This window comes from Urocitellus parryii, chromosome 3 (assembly GCF_045843805.1).
Source record: "Urocitellus parryii isolate mUroPar1 chromosome 3, mUroPar1.hap1, whole genome shotgun sequence".
NCBI classification, from domain to species: Eukaryota; Metazoa; Chordata; class Mammalia; order Rodentia; family Sciuridae; genus Urocitellus; species Urocitellus parryii.
Genome location: NC_135533.1, coordinates 98,574,107 through 98,592,957, shown reverse-complemented (window position 1 = coordinate 98,592,957; position 18,851 = coordinate 98,574,107). Strand labels below are relative to the sequence as shown.

Here is an 18,851-nt window from a genome sequence, read left to right as displayed (position 1 = left end):
GTGGTCTGTAAATACCTAAGGAGATGTTTTTGTTTTTAGTTTTCACTTTTCCTTTGGTTACTTCCTGGCTCAGCAGTGTGCTTTCCAATTACCCAGGTGTTCATTGTGATCTCTGTGGGTCTTCTGACTAGGGGTGGGAGTTTTGTTGAAAATTTGAAATTCATTCCCCTTCTTCATTGTGGGCTCTTGTCTCCTTGACCTTTTTTTATGTGGAGTCTATGTGCCTGATTCTGTTCAGAAGGAGGCAGGCGATTCACAGTGCGGTTAGGAGTTTTAGGTTTCTTATCCCTTTAAATGTTCAGCCCTTCTTTTCCCTGTCACCTCCCAGCTAGAGGATGGAAAGGACTTTCAGATAAAATGGATTTCCTATTACAGGATTTCATTTGGAGGACACACAGGTTTTTGCATCTGAAAGCGTGGGCTGAATTTTGGCAATGCTGAGCCCTGGCTCTGAGTGTGGCCAATGACCTTCTCCACATCTCAGTTTCCTTGTCTGTTTAGCAAGAAAATAATCACCCCTACTTCACAGGACCTATGTTGGGAGGATTAAGTGAGGCAATGCCTGAACTGGGCCAGGAACATGTAATAGGAAGAACTAGGGAAAGATCGGCCATTGCTCTTAGGATAAAGTAATGCTGAGGAATTAAATGCTCTGAATCTAAAATAAAAGGATTGGGTTTTTCCTTGAAAAGACACATAGGTTTTCAAATTTAGGGGAAAATGTTTGGCAAATGTAACATTGAATTTGCTGGACTCAGATGTCTGAAAAATAGTTCAAGATGTTGCACAAATCCCAAATGGGACTGTGTTTGCTCGTCTTAAGGGAGGGTGGATTAGAAAGAAACCAAATTTTCTCTATCCTTCTTCTGAATGCCTCCTTAAATCAGAAAATAGGGAAGATAACTTTAAGGAACTTATTTGATTTCTTGAACCTTGAAAACCATCCTTGTGCGGTTTGTCTTGCATTGGAATCAGCATGTGCATATCCCCTTTCTTGCCCCCACCTCTTGCCCCCAGCCCCAGGGTGCACTCTTTCCTTTAGGGGGTCTATTACCATTTGTAGGGTAGGGTGCTTTGGGCTGTATTAGAATTTGATTTTATTTTTTAAAAAGAGCTGTCAAGTTTTTAAACCAGCTGACTGATGCTGACTAATCTGATTCTCATTAAGAGCTCTCTTCTGGGCTCTAAACTTACATCCCCCTGAATACTGGCTACCACTGTGCTTTTTATTTTGGTGAACTATATCACCTTTCCTGTGGTCACCCAGGCTTGACACCACACCATCACCTTTTACCCTCCCCCTCGCAAGCTTCCCAGGTCCTGCCAGTTTTGAAGACCTGTTAGATGTCCTTCAGGCCACCCTACTACACAGGCGGCGATATTTAAATCGCCCCAACCTCATGCCTAGATGATTAAAGTGACCTTCTGCCCACTCACCTTGACTTTGGTGTCTTCTCTTCTCATGCATTAGACATGATCCTGCCAAATTAGTATTATAGTTCTATGTAGGCCACAAACTTGCTCTAGAATCTTTGGTGACTCCCACCTACCTCTAGAATAAAGCTTAAAGCCTTTCACTTGATATTTATACATCTTCAAAAATCTGACCCCAGCCTGACTTTCCAGTCTAATACATGGGTCTTCTACTGTGCCATCCCATAACGTATACTTTGGTTAAACAGAAGGGTTCTTTGCCTTTGTTCCTGTGTTTTTCTGTAGTGTGTTTTGCTAACATCAGTTTGTGTTGAAATCTTTCTTAAATATATGTCCTTGGTCTCTCTTCCCTTATAGTCTTATATCCTTTTGGGAACTACCCAGTGACAATTGAATTTTTTCAAAAAAAATTTAAAAATTATTATTTTAGTTAATAAGCTTTAAATTTTGGAGCAATTTTAGGTTTATAGAAAAAAATTGAACAGAAAGTACAAGGTTCCTACATGTCCCCCCTGCCAGTTCTCAGTTTCCTCTTTTATTAACATCTTGCATTAGTATGATCCATTCGTTAGAATTATTGAACCAATATTGATATATTACTGTAAACAGCAGTCCCTAGTTTACATTAGATTCACAGTTGTACACTACGTGGGTTTTGCAAATGCATAATGACACATAGTCAACATTGTGACATCCTATAGAGAAGTAAAACTGCCCTAAAAATTCTGTATGCCACCTCTTATAATACTTATTTTTTTTTACATTTTCATTAAACTTCATTAAATCTAGTTTATCTACCTTCCTCACCATGCCCTGTTCCAATTTGATGTTTTGTGCTGATCTGAGAGGCTCTCAGCCAGTACTGAATCAACCTGCAAAGTACAACAGTAACCTGCCAGACCTATGGGGCAGTGGGAGAGGGAGTATTTATAACAAAGTACTCAGTAGTGTTATGTGGCTGAAAGCCAAGGTTTGAACCTTGTCCTGCTGGGAGACTACTGTGTGATTTTGGACTAAATACTTAACTCTCTGACTCTGGCACAGTTATACTCTAAGAGACTAGCTATTATTAATAACAGTAGTGGATTTAATTCATGGATATGTTTCATCCTAGTACTTTCAGGACAATATCATTTTTGGGGTATTTATAAATGGTTACACTTTGAGAGAATTAGAAAGCATTGGCTAATAGAAAATCTTGAGGTGGTCATCAGGTCCTAACCTGAAAGGTCAGTCGATGGTAGGAACTAGGATCGGAGAATAGTAGCACAGATTACGGGTCCTGAAATTGGCATCAGTTTAGATTTAAAAAAATCAGATAGATTTAGGGTTTATTTCTCATTGAGTACAAATAGTCCAATATTGAAATTATTAAATGAAGTCAATAATTTTGTGCCAAATTGCTTCCCTAAGGGCAAAGGCTGCCTCTCAACCCCCCTAGCTGTTACATTCCTCCTCTAAAAGAACAGTTCCCGGAGGCTTAGATAATCCAGAGAAAACATCACCCCCATTATGCTGCAGCTCCATAGGCTTGGAGTGACAAGAATCCACAGCTTGATGTGTTTTGCTTGTGGAAAGTTTCTGGGTTGCCTTGGATTACTTGTGATCAAGTGGGGTGGGTGTTCCAAATTTTCAGAACCAAACTGATCAGAATCAGAAACCACTACTAAGTAGTAGAAGCCCAAGGGGCCAAAGGGTGATTGTGGGAGGAAGATCTCCCCACCCTGGGAAGTGGCTGGTGGCCTCTAGCTCCTGCCACTCACCCCAGCTAGGGAGGGCTAGCTCTCCCAGACAGCTTGCAGCAGACAGGGTAATGGCAAATGGGAACAAACTCCTGATACTGTGTGTACATGGAAACCTTTCTGGGTACATCTGCTTTAGTTTATGTTTATTTTAAAAATTAACATACAGTAAAATTCACTCTTTGTTGTGTGCAGATCTGTGAGTTTTGACAAATCCATAAGGTCATGTAGTCATCATCATAATCAACACATGGGACAGTTCCAGCACCTCCCCTCACCCCAAATTTCAACAAATCCTTGTGCCTTAGACTTGACTTAGTAGTAAATGCATATCATTTAAGTCACCAGCAACAACAGAAAAGCATGAGAAGTGCAGTAGCTGCTCGGCACTGTGTTTATTTCAGGTTTTAAGAAGAATTCATGATTTTTAGGTCCTGTGAGCAATATTTGCTGTTGTTGTTTCTCTTTTATTTAAACATTTCCTGTTGAATTCCTAGTAGAAATGAAATGTCCTTGAAAACTGCTTAGAAATCTACACCCTAGTGTTTCTTCCAGTCTGAGTCTCTTTTCAGTGTCCTGACCATGGACATTTTAGGCTAATTTAAATTTCCATTTGATGTTTAAAATTACAACCATAGTAATAAGGGTGTTTTGTTGTTGTTTTTACTTTGAATTAATTGCATGAGAAAATGAGGATCTGAACATTTAATGCCGCTATAACCTAGAGGAAAAATAAGAAAGACTTTACTAAGGGTTCTCCCTCTCTCCTTTTTCAGAAGCCTCTGTCCCCCCATCTCCCCCCTGTTGAGAGCCACAGCCCCCCCCCACCTTTTTTTTTTTGGCTTTATAGACAGGACTTCATCTCAGGTAGGGAAAATTTTTACATAAAAGTCCTGGTGCAATCCAGGGTACTTTTCTTTCTTTCTTTTTTTTCCCCCCTGTCTTACACATTCTCTTTCCTTTCTTCGACTCTTTCTCCTTCTTGGTTTCTTTCTTTCGTCTTCATCTTTTTTTTCTCCCCTTTTTTTCCCCCTTAGTTGTAGAAAGTTGAGTTCCATCCCAATTATTAAATCTTAGGAGACCATTCCCACATGGTTCCGTAAATGGTAGCTTCATCCCTGTTCTTTCATCTCTCTCTCTGCTCTCTGGCTTGACAGCTGAAAAGGTCTGACTGTGCCACACAATGGTTTGATTGGTTTCTCTGGGGGAGACTTTTCCCTGCCTCATCATTCGCCAGGCAGGTGGACCAGAAAGTCTCTTGATTCTTTTGTTGCCTCTCAAAGTCTGAGGTCTTTGACTGAATAAATCCGCCGTCATGGGATAATTTGCTAAAAGGAGACTGAAAGATGTGAGAGAAAAGCCTCACTACTTGGGTGCTGCATTAATGAAATAACGGGGTCTTGGAGTTTGCAATTGAAAAATCACCAGGAATGCAATGGGTGGAGACGGGCTTCTTTTATTTCCCATAATAAACTTTTAGTTCTATCATTGAAAGCATGCCTATCCTTTTGCAGGACTGCAGGCCTGAGTGTGTTTGCATTTGTACCCATGTTTAAGAGGACAGCCTTGCCTGGCTGAAAGCCGTTGGGGTGCTGTGTCTAGTTAGTCATTAGATTATTACTAGTGGATGGAAAGAATTCCATATGACAGAACTAAGGTTGAGTTAACACAGGACGAAAAGTAATTTACAGATAGGCTGTCCCCAGCCATCTTTGTAGCCCCTGATAAGGTTTCATTTCAGAATGGATAGGCGACATTTCCACTTACGGGCCCATTCTGCGACACCTGTGATAACAGCTTCTGGATCCTAATTGAAATTGGTTTCAAAATGGATTTTCACTTTTCTCTGTCTGTGGAAAATATTGAATGGACTCAGAGCTGCCACAGAGAACCCCAGACCTTGGAAAATGGAGCGGGAAGCTAGGATCATCTTTCATAACAGTGTCGATGATATGACAGTTTTGTTATCTGTCTTATTAATGAAATCATTGATCACCTGATGAGGGAGATAATAAACTACATTCCACCAGTGTTCCCGAAGCTCAATTAGACTGGTATTACAAATAAGGACGGGAAAGCAGCAAACAACAATGGAACTAAAGTAATAAGAATCAATTAAAACTTTTCCTTTCCAGAGTGACGGTTGCAGATGGGGACTTTCTGAGTGACGGTACTCCAAGTGTTTTGAAATCATATTAAGGTCATCATTATATTCAAGGACTTTCTTTTGCATCTGGATGGAGTCACTAGTAGTTTCATTAAGTAAAATTTAAAAGAAATTAAACTTTATTTTAAACATATTACTTGTTTTATGAAGTAAAATTCAGAAGTGGAAGTTCTGCATTGTAGTGCTTTGTAATGGGCGGAAGGGTGGGGGGGAGGGGGATCCATACTTTCCCTCCCCCTATGGAGAAAGGATTTGAGGCTTGTCCTGTGTAGGTATATTGGATAAGAAGACCAAACTGGAGGGTTCATAACCTGCATTCTTTGAAAGCAAAGTAGCTTATCATCCCTTCCTCTCTTAAAGCGCTTTGGGAATCCTAGTCAGTAGGGAATTAGGTTTGGATTTAATGAGGTGGCTCTATTGTTTGGTGTTGGGTCGCCCTGGAATGTGCTCTCTCTGTCCCTCTTGAAGGGGGGGGGGAGCTGCTGATGACTTCTCATGTTTCATGGTGAATTGTATTCCTAGGTGTTTCTCCATTCTCTGTGCCAGCAAGGATCAATCCAGCCCCATCTGAGCTTGAAAGAGGAGCTGTGATCAAAGGCGCTAATGATGTCACTGATCTCTGGTGATTGATTAGGAACAGAAGTTCTGGAGAATTCAGCCTTTCCTTATAATTTCAAATTCATTAGTGTCTACTATTAGGATAGTTAGCTCTTAATCAGCAAAATTACCACAATGAATGATATGGAAAATATTCTGTTTTCTACTTGATCTCTCACATTTTTCCCCCCTTCTGGCAACTGCTGGGGATGGAGCCCAGGGTCTTGCATGCAGGGCAAGTGCTCTACCCTGAGGTATATCCCTGGCCCTACTACTAGTTTTAAGCTCTTTGGAAATTTGATCACATTTTATAAGCAACCTTTCTGTTTCAATATCCTGCAAAGAAATATTCTTTATGTAAGTTGGGTTGAGTATTTTGGAATTCTAGGACAATATTTGGGAGAGAAGACCTTTACTTCCAAGGCAGTTTAATCATATGCAGATAATTGCATGTGAAGGTTTCATTATATATATTTAAGGGTTTGATTAACTTGGAAATTTAAGTGTTTCATATGCAGATTTTAAAATTCTTTTGAGTTATTTTTATGGAACTAGCTAACATTTTCCCTTTGTCACTCAAGAGAGTGACTCATTTCTGTGTGTGCGCTTTTCTTAAAAAATAAAAACAAATGCATTTCATGCCAAGAGGTGACAAGTCTTACAACTGGGGAAGGCACCGCTGCACAGGAAATAGTAAAAATACAAGAGAGAGTGAGAGAGTGAGAGGTCTCTTTCTGGAACTCTTCACAACTGTGCTGTAGCTATTGGCTTAGATCCACATGGAGTAGGGATTGATTGCAAAAGCATAGGAAAAAATTCTGTTTTGGAAGGTATTGGAGTCCAAGAAAGAAAAGTTGAATGGAAAATAGAGAATGTAAAGTTTTATTAAGATTGCTGTTACCTTGTATGGTCTGTTGTAGGTTGTCAAGGACTCTTGGTTCATGCTGGCTTGTAGTTAATTCCTTTCACAGAGAACTTTGTCTCAGTCTCTGAGTAAGCCTGAAAAATGTGTTTATAGTCTATGATGAGAATATAAAGGGAAGAGATCAGACAAATGAGTCTTTGGGAGAAGATGGTGTGGCAATTTTGAATACCAACTTTGTTTTTAAAAATTTTTTCATTTTTGTTCTTTTTAGTTTACATGACTGTAGAGTATAATTTGACTTATTTATACAAACGTGGAGTAAATCTTATTCTAATTAAGACCCCAGTCTCATGATGAAGGCCAACTTTTAATGGATGTTGAGGACTCTTTAAGGAATTATTTTTTTTTTGTCTGTTGGCAGTGATAAAGAAAATAATCTGAAACCCTTCCGTGTAGTCAAAGAGAGTTTCTAGAAAGAGCAGAACCAATGGCATGGTTAAAAATAATGGAGGTCCCAGCAATGTAGATAGTTTCTGATGTTATATGAAGAATCCTTCAAGCATTTAGAAACTAGAAAACACATAGCAGTCCATTTCATATTAAGTTTAACTCAGATCCCTCTTAAAAAAAACTAATGTTCCTAGGCTTGTTTTCAAATCCTGGCAAGAGATTCAGAGCAGTAGAAAGGTTCCTTTCCTATAAATGTTGACAGCAGTTCCTGTGTAGGCTAACAATGTTTTATAAATAGAGTTTACTTAGCAAAAACCATATGTATGCCCAGTGAAATAATCTCACATTTATTTATGTTTTGATTTATAGAAAACATGTGCCCTTTGACAAAGCCTTTGGGCTCTTTTCCGCAATTAAAAGGAATCATGTTTGAAAAAATAGCTACCATCTTAATAGGAAACTTTTTCACATAAATTCAAAGCACTTTCTTTGATCAGTTTTACACAAAATCAGAATATTTTTATCCATTAGTTCGACCCCAAAAGCTGTGTGAATTGGGGAAAAATCTACTTGTAGATCTGTCTACTTACCTACAATTCTACCTATGTGATCTCTCATACACATGCATATCAGCATAAAATTTTGGCTGAGTATAGGGGAAATCCAAAGATTAAAAAATCTGGGTGATATGGGAGTTATGATGTGTAACGTTAACAGCAGCAAAATGTCTGCTGTTGCTTGTTCTTGTTGGTGGCTAGTGGTTGCTTTAGAATGAAGTAGCTCTCTTGTCTCATTTAGTTTCTTTAGACTGAAGAAGAACATGGTCCTATATAAACCCGTTCTAGGTCTTCATTTGAATATCTGTACAGCATCTACACCTTTCATTCCATCAACAATTGATCATAAGGAAAGAAAAGGATAAGAAGTGTTTTGCAAATCTTTTAACACTTTCCTACTTTTTTTTGAGAAAGCTTCTATAGAATATGTTTCTTTTGTTTAAGCTCAGGGTTAGGAGTAAGTTGTAGAAAAGAAAAGCCTTTTCTTTTCATAGTAAAGAAATGCATATATTAACTGGGGTCAGGTTATAAAATACAGTTTCATCAATATTCTAAACTAGATCTATGGTATTCTAGCTGTTGGAGAACAAGTTGGAGATAGGTAGAAAAGTCAGTGTGTATTAAATGTAGAAACTTCATCATATTAGAGTATTCTAATGATGAAAGTACACATCTCATATATACATACATGCTAGGATAATAAAAATGTCTTATTTTAATGTGTGTGGGGCCTTCATTTTTGAATATAAATGAGACATTATATGTGCTTAAGAAACAAAGAGACCCTGGGCCTGGTGGTTCGTGCCTGTAATCCAGAATTCAAAGCCAGCCTCAGCACTTAGCAAGGCTCCAAGCAACTTAGCAAGACCCTGTTTCAAAATAAAAAAAATAAATGAAATAAAAAGGGTTGAGGAGGGCTGGGGATGTGGCTCAAGCGGTAGCGCGCTCTACTGGCATGCATGCGGCCCAGGTTCAATCCTCAGCACCACATACAAACAAAGATGTTGTGTCCGCCGAAAACTAAAAAAAAAGAAATATTAAAAATTCTTTCTCTCTCCTCTCTCTCTCTCTCTCTCTTTAGAAAAAAAAATAAGGTTGAGGATGTGGCACAGTGGTAAAGCACCCTTGAGTTCAATCCCTGATACCAAAAAAAAAGAAACTAAGAAAAGAAATTCTATCTCATGAAGGTAATATCTGTTTTCTGATCCCTCAGTGGCAGCCACCTTAAGACTATTATGGTATCTAAGAGATATGAGCCATCTTCTACACTGTGGGGATTTCCCCAACATCTTAGGGACCCTTGAGTTTCATGGATAGGCTTCAGAGAATGAGGAAATCCTTTGGAATTATTGATTGTAACACTTTATGGGTTTATACCCCTTTCCCCCCCTGGGGTATTAAAGAATATTAAGACCCAGTGTTTACCAGGAGCAGTGGTGTAAAGGTAAGTTTTGGAGCTAACTTTCTCTGGGAAAATATTAGTTGTGTGATTAGAATTGCTCTTTGAAGAAGGAATGATTATAGGACACAGCCTCCCAGCAATTAGGGAACGGGAAACTGAATTTTTCTCATATGCAGTGTGATGTGCTGACCATGGTTGTGTAGGGACTGCACATTGAAGAGCTTTCCCTCTTCAAATATTCTGTCTCCATGATATTCACTTTAAGCTCTACAGGGATTTAGAAGAATGTAAAATAACAGCAAAGATGTCAGGTAAATAAGAGCAGCTTGAGAGGAACGAGTTAATAAGATCTTAGTTTAGAAAAGGAAATTCAGAATTCTTTTTAAATTAAACTGTTTAAATCCCATGTTGGGACACTGCTACATCGATGTTCATAGCAGCACAATTCACAATAGCAAGACTGTGGAACCAACCTAGATGCCCTTCAATAGACAGTTGGATAAAAAAAATGTGGCATTTATACACAATGGAGTATTACTCTGCATTAAAAAATGACAAAATCATAGAATTTGCAGGGAAATGGATGGCATTAGAGCAGATTATGCTAAGTGAAGCTAGCCAATCCCTAAAAAACAAATGCCAAATGTCTTCTTTGATATAAGGAGAGTAACTAAGAACAGAGTATGAGAAGAGCATGAGAAGAAGATTAACATTAAACAGGGATGAGAGGTGGGAGGGAAAGGGAGAGAGAAGGGAAATTGCGTGGAAATGGAAGGAGACCCTCAGGGGTATACAAAATTACATACAAGAGGAAGTGAGGGGAAAGGGAAAAAAAATACAAGGGGGAGAAATGAATTACAGTAGAGGGGGTAGAGAGAGAATAGGGGAGGGGAGGGCAGGGGAGGGGGGATAGTAGAGGATAGGAAAGGCAGCAGAATACAACAGACACTAGTATGGCAATATGTAAATCAATGGATGTGTAACTGATGTGATTCTGCAATCTGTATACGGGGTAAAAATGGGAGTTCATAACCCACTTGAATCAAAGTGTGAAATACGATATATCAAGAACTATGTAATGTTTTGAACAACCAACAATAAAAATTTAAAAAAAGAAGAGGGTACTCTCTATTAAAGAAAATTATTGATATCCAGCATACTTGCTACCTATCATTAAAAACTGAAGTACGGTTGGTTCCGATGTTATCCACAAACACTTCAAACAGATGTGAACTAAATGGAAAATAAATTTCTTTGTTTTGTTTTTGGTAAAATAAATAAATAACTAAATAAATAAATTTCATGTTGGGGTCCATCTCAGGCATAAAACAAAAACAAAAAACAAAAAACTACCAAAGATTTTAGGTTAGTATTAAAGGTGCCATCGTATTGTTGAGTCAGAAAAAATTCCAGGTGTTTTGAGTAGTCTGTAGATGCCGGTTTTATTTGCAAATCAAGGGAGATTTTTGCCCAATTTTGGCTCAAGTCTTGATGATTATAGGTAAGTTGCCACAGTGCAGTTGATCCTCTGAAATTGGAGATGTGTGTTTTGCACTCACTTACTGGTGTCTCTGTGTGTGTGGCTGCTAGAAGGAGCATCGGGACTTTTGTGTGACTAATGCCTGCCAGACCGTAGCCCTCTTTTAAACCTCTTGAACATCCTTGTGGAGTGCTTTGCACAGTCTTCTATTATGGCATCTGGTTTTATGTAGCCATATTTCATCATGGCTTCACTGAGAGCTTTTGTAAATTTCTTTGATGCTAATTTAGTTGCTTTAAACTTTTTGGAGTGGAAAAAAGAAACAAAACCAAGAGTACAATAAACTTTGATTACCAGACCCCTAAACACTGAAGCTCTCAACCAACCCATATTTGTAATTTATTCTTTGAGCATGGAATTTATAGGCAGACGCTGGGGAGCGTTGTTACTGGAAAGTTAGGCAGCAGTGTTCAGAAGAGGGCCACAGAGGGAAGGGGCTGAGTCTGCTCTTCACAGGGACACTTGGAGAAGAGGCCACATCATCTAAGGAAGATGAGGTGGTTTATTAGATAGTAGTTACTAAAGTAATGCTTTGTAGAGAAACTTTCAGTAAAAATGGAACTTGCAGAGGTCTGAGGAATGCATAGCCCCTTTTACTTAACTAGTATCTCAGTGCCTTGTTACTGGAAAGTTAGGCAGCAGTGTTCAGAAGAGGGCCACAGAGGGAAGGGGCTGAGTCTGCTCTTCACAGGGACACTTGGAGAAGAGGCCACATCATCTAAGGAAGATGAGGTGGTTTATTAGATAGTAGTTACTAAAGTAATGCTTTGTAGAGAAACTTTCAGTAAAAATGGAACTTGCAGAGGTCTGAGGAATGCATAGCCCCTTTTACTTAACTAGTATCTCAGTGCCTGCTCACCACAGCCTGAGCCCTGAGTGATCCACATTATTCCCTGCTTTCCTGTCTCTTAAACCTACTTCTGTTTATTTTTATTGAAGGAATCCCTGCTTACTGATAAATTCAGAAATGCATGAAGGACAACATAAATGTGGCCTGGAATCTCACTGCTTAGACTGTTGTTAACATTTTGCATTCTGATGTTCTTTCGAGTTCCACATTAATTTTCGAATTGGCCATCGTCAGACAACCATAGGCAGGGAGCATTTTCCATGTCATGGACCATTCTTCTCCAGCTTGGGCTTAATGTCTTTGCAATTTATTCAACCAATTTCCTCTCATTGGACATTTTTGTTTTTTCTATGAAAATCCTTTTAAACAAATCTGTATGCTTTGAATAGATTTTACAAATTAGCTCGGAGAATTGTAGCAACTTACATTTCCATCAACTATTTATGTGAATGCTCATTTTCAGAAATACTGGTCACCATTTGTGAAATATTTTAAAAGAAGGTACAATAGGTGAAAACCTCACCTCATTCTTTAAATTTTTCGTGGGAGTACAATTTTTCAAAAAAAAAAAAATGCATGTAGCGTAAGTGAGTAGCTTGATAAATTTTCGTGAAGTGAACATATCATGTAAACAGTGCCCCGATCAAGAAAGAAACACTTGCTGTGTTTATCCATTTTCCCGCTGGTGGGCATCTGGATTGGTGCCAGCATTTGGCTGTTAGCAGCATTGGCTGCCGGGTGCCCATCTTTTGGTGGACCTGAGTAAACATTTATGCTGGGCATGTACCTTGCAGTGAAATTAGGGCATCCTTGGTTATACTGCCCAGTGGTTTTTCTGAGTGCCTGTGCAGTTTTCTGCCTCATTCTTGGTAAGATTATTTTTCATATTTTTCCTTTTAAGCCTTTTGCTGGTTGTGAAGTGGTGTCTGATTGTGCTTTTAATTTGTCCCGTAAATGTCTCTTTAGGTATTTATTGACCATTTGGATAGCCTCTTTTGCAAAATGCCTTTGGAAGCCTTTTTTATTTCTTTTGTTCAGGTTCTTTGCAGGGGAGACAACTTTACCAGTTGTCCTATTAGTGACTTGAAATGATACCTTTATATGACAATGCTTTACATATATTTTAGCTTCTTTTTCTGAATGATTGGATTCTGTGGATCAATCTGTCTTTTGCCAGTATCACACTTTTTTAGATGTTATAAATAGAATACATTTTATCTGATAATGTATGTTATTGTTTATTATTTTCCCTTTTCAAATGGTTCATAGCTCTTATTCTTCTATGTGAACTTTAGGATCATCATTTTAGAATTGTTCTCGAATTTGTATATATGCAATAAAAATATAAGGACATAGGAGGATACAATCAAGTTCAGCCATTCTGGTTACCTCTGGTGGAAAGGGAATAAAGAGAGGGTTCACCTGTACCTCTACCGTTTTATTTCTTTAAAGAGGAAGGGATTCAAGCAAATCTGACAAAATATTAGCATGTATTAAGTCTTGGGTGTGGTTACCTGGATATTACATAGGCTCTCTGAAATATGTCATGATTAAAAAAGTATCTCATTGGGATTTTATTAGGAATTACAGTATGCTAACTTACTCAGGCTTTATTATAATTATACTGGCTGCAGAAAACAGTCTGAGTTGTTTTTCTGCCACATTCTCACCAAGTTATTCTCTTCCCAGGAGAACATCAAAGCCATACAAATGCACAATTGCCAAAGTGTCTACATTCTGCATTCATATTCAGAAGTGTTTTTTTTTTTTAAATCTGTCAGTAATAAGAAAATACGTGGGAAATAGCAGTTGGCAAGACCTACCAGGTGTTTGCTGCATTTTCACCTTTTATACTTTTACCATGTTCTGGAAGCAATTTGGGTTTACTTGGTCTCATCTGTCTTGAATTGAAAGTTGCAGGTACATTGATAAGTACTTTGCTTAATGTAAACACCTCTTGTATTCTCTCAGGAAAAATACAGTTCTCCAGATTCTCTGTATCAGGCTGCATTTTTATCAAGTCAAAGCAGTTGCCCTCTAAATTCTTGAATAGTAGATATACTACTTGGTACCTTTTCTTCTGAAATCTGTCAATCTGTCTATCCTGGGAGGATGTTGAGGCTATTTATTTGTTTGTTATTGTTGGAGTTATATTCATAGCAATGGATAAAACCAAGGGATATTGGAGGTTTTATTTTTGGACTTTAATAGGTTATCCTAACTTTGGAGTAACCTTACCGAACTAGTGACTTAGGGATACGAGATTCAAGATGGCACTTGCTAAGATCAGTCAAGAAAAAGACATGCTGGGCCTGTTGATGCGTGCCTGTAATCTCAGTGGCTCAGGAGGCTGAGACAAGTTCAAAGTCAGGCTCAGCAACTTAGAGAGGCCCTAAGCAACTTAGTGAGACTCTGTCTCAAAATAAGATTTTGGGAAATACCAGATAATGTAGGTTAAAAGGGCTGGGGATATAGCTCAATGGTAAAGCATCCTGGGTTTAATTCCTGGTACCAAAACCAACCAAACAAAAACAAACAACAACAAAAAGGTATGTGAAGGATATGATCTCAGTTCTGTATGTAATATATTCCTATGACGCAGAACTCTAAGGAAAAGACATAAATCACAAACATCTCTAGGAATGCTAAGTAGTAGGATGTGCATCCCTTTGAAGATAGGAAGCATTGCCTTATAAGTGTAATTCCAGTAGTTTCTTACAGCTTCAACTTCATACACTTGAAAGCTTGCCCACAACCTGCTCTTGAAAGCTTTTGGAAATAGCTGAGAGATATGACTCTTGTTTATTCTCCAAATTTCAGATCATCCAGCATTTGGTTGGCCTTTTGTAAGGGGAGATACAAATTCACCAGAGCTGTGCCAATAAGTACAGAAGATTTGCCAGCCCACAGAGAAATTCAGACTTCCTTCTTTCCCCGAAGGAGTGTCTCAGGGAAATTGTGCATACAATAGAACTTTTCATGTCTAGACCCTTCTCAGGGGATTTCTGTCTAATAAGAACCCTTTCTTTTTTTCTTTAGCATTCTCAAATGGAACAAAGCGCAGGAAGAGATTGTAGGCAGAATGCAGGGAAAGAAAATATAGCCAACCCCAGACTATCATGTTTTCTCAACTTCCTTACTCCCAATTTCATTCAATTCTATATGCAAGTTTCTTTTTAACCACTGTGCTATGGAGGTTGCACAAAGTACCAGATGCTGTTTGTGTAGGTTAATACAATATGACACTAGCTCTCAAAGAAGCTCATATTTGGATGAGTAAGCCACCAAGTTACATTATACTTATTAAATGCAATATAAATGTTACCTACAGAATGTTAAGGAAAATCTCATAGAAGAGACATTGTATAGGTTAACTACTTTACATGTCAATGGTGAAGGCTGGACAGATGAGAGTGGGGACTTGGAGCTGGAGATAAATAAGCCAAAGAAGAAAAGCATTTGTGGCCGAAGGAGCCACAGAAGTGAAGACTTGGAAGTAGGAATGTTCTTGGCGATTTGGGGAAATACCAGTCCATGTAGGTTGATGATTGGATGGGCGTGGGTTGGTTGGAAATGAGGGTTGTGGTTGCAAATGTGAATGGAAAGGAATTGGAAGCCAGATGGTAGAGCCCTGGGAAGGCAGTGTAAAGGAGTTTGGGAAGAAGAGAGTTTTGATGTCATCTGTTTGAAAAACCAACAAACCAAAGAACTTAAAAAAAATCTTTTGGCCCCAGTAAGAAGGATGGGTTGGAGCAAGAAGATGGAGGTAATTTGGAGACTGCAGAGGTCCAAAGGGCAAGAGATCATGTCAGATCAGTATATCAAAGTGATTTCTGCACTCACACCTTCATTGCTGTGTTGTTCACAGTAGCCAGGAACCAACCTAAGTGTCCATCAGTGGATGTATGGGCAAGGACTGTGATCTGTATGCACGGAGGAGTACTATTCAGTCCTAAAAGGAGTAATCCTGTCATTTATGGCAACATGGATGACCCTGAAGGACGTCATATAAAGTGAAGTAAGCCAGACATTACTCACAATCTCACTCATCTAAAAAGGCTGATTTTATAGAAGTAGAGAGTTAGAATGGAGCCTAGCTAGGGCAGTTGGGGACAGTTTGGGGAGATGTTGGTTACAGGATAATAAATTGGTATTAGGTAGGGGGAATGAGTTCAGGAGGTCCTCGTACAATGTAGTGATGATAATTAATGACAGTATATTGTGTTCTTGAAAAATGCTAAGGGAGTGGATGTTAAATATGCTCACCACAAAAATAACTACTGTGTTAGAAAAGGCACATTGTAGTTAGCTAGATTTAACTGTTCCACAATGTACCTAGACCTCAAACATCACATTATACATTTAATTTTGTCAGTTTTAAACAAATTAGTAAATAAATTTGACCATAAAAATCAGAGGACAGAAGGAGAGTCTCTTCCAAGGTCCATGGCATCTGTGAGGTGGCCTTTCCTGGCACTGCCCCTTACTCTCAGATCTGGAGTGGGAATACCCCTTGCCTTTGCCTCCCCCCAGGTTACTGGGTCCAGGGAACTGCTGCAGCATGCTTTGAGGTTTCTCCAGACCTTACTCATACCTTTGTCAAGTGTTCCTTTAATAAATGTTCTTCCAAACTCTTCAACTTTCTCAAAATAGACAAAAACAAAAACAAAAACCCAGACACACACAGGTGATCAAGTCAGAGGAAGGCAGAAGCAGGAAGTGGGGTTGTGGATGCAGAAATAATTGGGACCTGGAAGAACATTCTATATATGGGAAAAGTGATAAGAGGAGGAGAAGCTTTAGGGGTGCGAGGAAGTATTTGTGTTTTAAGCATTGTGATCTCAGCACGTACTTGAATGTACATCCGCAGCACAGAAGGTGGGTGATGACAGGAGATGAGTCAGGATTCAGCTCCTTGGGATGTAGGTTGTAAAGGCACAGGGGATGGTGACATGGCTTGTGACTAAGAGCAGTCTACTACAAAAGGAGACTCCTTGAGAGAAGCATGCACATGGGCTGGAGGGAGGACAAAGATGGTGGATGAAACTCAAGAGGAGCATTTTGGAGAGAAGGGATGGAGATCAGGGCCTGGAACCTTGCCAGGCTCAGGCAGGGTTGGGAGATGGCAGTGGTTTTTGAATGTGGGAGAGAGGGCGGGAAGATTGAGAGCTGGGGAGAAAGTACAGGATTTGGCTATGGCGATTTGGGGAGCTATTACAGGTATTAGCAGAAAGATGGAATCACAAGGGAGGCTCTGAGGGTGTAACATCCTTGAGACTTGTGGGTGCTTGGGCAGGAGACATCCAGAGATTAGGTGGTTCTTTAGAGGAGATAAAGGAAAGTCATAGAGCTGGAGCTGGAACTGTATCTTGAGGTGAGGGCAAGGGCTTCTCAATTGGGGACGATTAAGCCTGGGTGTAGGTGGAGGGCAGAGTGGGAAGAGAGAATAGAAAATAAAGACAGTGACAATCAACAGTGAGACTGGCAGATCCTCAGGGGACCTTGCTTCTCTACCCAACCAGCCACACCTTGGGACTTTGGAATCCTGAAGCTTCTAAGGCTGGCTGGTCATTAAAATTCCCAAAAAGCATAACCTGGCATGACGGTGCATACCTGTAGTCCCAGCTACTCAGGAGGCTGAGGCAGGAGGCTCACTTCAGTCCAGGAGTTGGAGGCCAGCCTGGGTAACACAACAAGACCCTGCCCCCTGCTCTTTTTTTTTTTTTTTGGCAGTATTAGAGATTGGACCTATGGGCACTCTACCACTAAGCTACATTCTCCTCCCTTTTTAAATTTTTTATTTTGAGACATGGTCTCACAGAATTGAATCTGGCTTCAAACTTGTGATCCCCCAGGGTTGTAGGGATTATAGGTGTGTCTTATTGTGTCTGGCTTTGAAGCCCGAAGTCTCTCTCTCTTTTTTTAGTGTTTTTTTTTCTTTTATGTTTTTAGTTTTAGATAGACATAATACCTTTATTTTATTTATTTATTTTTTATATGGTGCTGAAAATTGAATGCAGTGCCTCACATGTGCTAGGCAATGGCTCTAGCACTGAGCTACAACCCCAGCCCGAGAACCTATCTCTTAAAAAAAAATAAATAAATTAAAAGCCCCTCAAGTGATTCCAATGTGCATTTGGGTTGAGCATCAAAAACTTATGGAAAAGAATTCGCTGTCCAGAAAAGGGAACCTGTCATCTGAGAAAGGACGAAAGTCAGGGAAACTAAATCTGTAAATAAAACTCAAAAGTGAGCTGGGAATGGTGGTACATACCTCTAATCCCAGCCACTTTGGAGGCTGAGGCAGGAGGATTGCAAGTTTGAGTCCACTCCCAGCAATTTAGCAAGACCCTGAGAACTGAGGGAGACTCTGTATCAAAATAGAAAATAATATAAGAAAAAGGGCTGGGGATGTTGCTCAGTGGTTAAGCACCCCTGGATTTAATCCCTGTTACAAACAAAACAAAATAAATAGAGGTGATGTAGCTCAGTGATAGTAGAGTGCCCCTGGGAATCCCTGGTACCTCAAACAAATAAATAAATAAATAATCAGGTAGAGGTCTGGAAAATTAAGTGACTCTGCTCTGAGGGTGTCGCTCAGTGATAGAGTACTAGCCTAGCACACATGAGCCTCTGAGTTGAATGCCCCCCCGCATCACAAACAAAACAAAACATACAGCAGAGATTCTGCTCCCGCTTCTCATTTTCCCAGAGAGGTTTTGGGAGTAAGTGGGGGTGAGTTCAGGAATGGTGAGTACTTGAACTGGTTTTGTTTGGAATGGGAATGTTCCCTGAATTCATCTGAGTAGGGTTGCCCACTCATGGGGGGGGGGGTAGGGGCCAGCTGAGGTCAGGCACTGTATTTGAAGATCACCATCTAAAACCCCATCCACTGGCTGCAGCTTCCAGCAGAGCAGAGAGAATAGGAGGCTGCCCTGGGGCTAGGGGTAAGCAGCCCAGGGGTCTAGAGGGCGCTTGTGGAGGACAGGACGTTTGTTCACTGGTTTGTTTTCTCTCCCCATCACCCTGGTGATGCACATTTCTGTAAGGGGATCACAAACTTCAGTCATTCCTTTGTGCAGGGTGACAGTTTTGAATGTACCCTTGTGGAGATGAGACCCATACCATTTGCCTTCATTCATAGTGATGCTGACTTATCATTGACATAAAATGAATATGATCAATACAGACGACTGCTCTGGCATAATTTAGAAGAATTGCTGTTGTACAAGGTTTTAGAACAGGGA

At 39.7% G+C, this 18,851-nt stretch overlaps 1 protein-coding gene across 1 annotated transcript in view; it reads left to right on the top strand.

Annotated features, from left to right (window-relative positions):
- Positions 1–18,851, top strand: part of Gli3 (GLI family zinc finger 3) — a 272,709-nt gene that overhangs the window by 18,804 nt on the left and 235,054 nt on the right. The window lies entirely within an intron of this gene.